Consider the following 1,415-nt stretch of genomic DNA (forward strand, 5'->3'; position numbering starts at 1 on the left):
GTAATGTTACACATCCAACTATTTTTATAAATTAAATTTAATCAAGTTAAACAAATAAAATTAAACTAATGTTTGTGATAGGCTTTATTAACAAAAAAATTTGGATATGTAGTATTATTTTTTGAGTTTTTTATTCACACATAATTAATTTATTTATTTTTTATTTTGTGAGAAAATTTATTAGATTCTTTCTTTGACGGCCATATTGCAATCTTCTATTAATATTTTCTAATACTTCATCACCAACAATTAAAATGGTTAAAGTTTCACGGCATGTCTAACATAAAAATTGTAAGTATCACTTGCTCATAAACCAGTCAAATTCATAGCAGACAACTTAGATATGGTACTTATAGGCAACATAGAAGTGGCATATATATGGAAAACAGCACAACTGAAGATGATTGATTGTAATTCAGACTTAAATTTGATCATTTTAAATAATTTTCAAAAATAATAAATTAGAAAAAGTATATGGTGTAAATGACAAAAACATTTATCCATAAACAAACAGATATTGCTTTGACTGATTTGCTTCACATGAATAAAGATACATGTGTGACACATTACTACACCTCAAAGAATTTATTTCCTCTTATCTATGTTTAGCAATGGTGTGAAGAACTTAAGTTTTAATGACTAGTTATTTTTTCAAAAGAGTAAACTATTAAAATTTACTCTATTTTTTAAATATGCTGACAAAAATAACTCTAAATTTTGTATATAGTAAATTATTTATACATATAATCCAGAATTTTGTTAAAATATTTAAATAACTATTTAAATTAGATATACTAACATATAATGATATTTAAATTGATAAATATATCTAGCAAGTATTTTGTTCTAATTTTATCAGAGTTGCATATAAAAAACTAAAGATCCAAAATTGTGGTTAAAGTATAATTTTCTTTTTCTATGGTATTCTATGGGATATCAAATAATGTTGACTTTGATGATTAAATTTAAATTTATTTGGACCCAGAATTTTTTGAGTTAAACACCAAAGTGGTCCCTGAGATTCACAAAATGCACCGATTTAGTCCCTGACTTCCCAATTGCACTAGTTTAGTCCTCCAGATTGAAAAAAATGCATCAAGGTGGTCCCCCGCATATTTTTCGGCCAGATTCCTTACCGCCGGGAGTGACGTGGCGAATGAGTGCCACGCTGGAGTGTCCAACGGTTGGATGATGTGGCAAATGAAACTTGATGCACCAATTTTGTCCCTGATTCCTTTTTTAAACCCTAACTCAGAAATGGCGCAGCACATCTTCGTCTTCTTCTCTTCTTCGTCTTCTTCTTCCTCTTCTTCTTCTTCTTCTTCTTCTTCTTCTTCTTCTTCTTTCCTGTTCATTCTCGTACCCATTGCTTTGCTGGTTGGAGGATGGTTGGACGTGCAAATGAAGGAGAGGGA

This window comes from Arachis hypogaea, chromosome 12, assembly GCF_003086295.3.
Source record: "Arachis hypogaea cultivar Tifrunner chromosome 12, arahy.Tifrunner.gnm2.J5K5, whole genome shotgun sequence".
Taxonomy (NCBI): domain Eukaryota; kingdom Viridiplantae; phylum Streptophyta; class Magnoliopsida; order Fabales; family Fabaceae; genus Arachis; species Arachis hypogaea.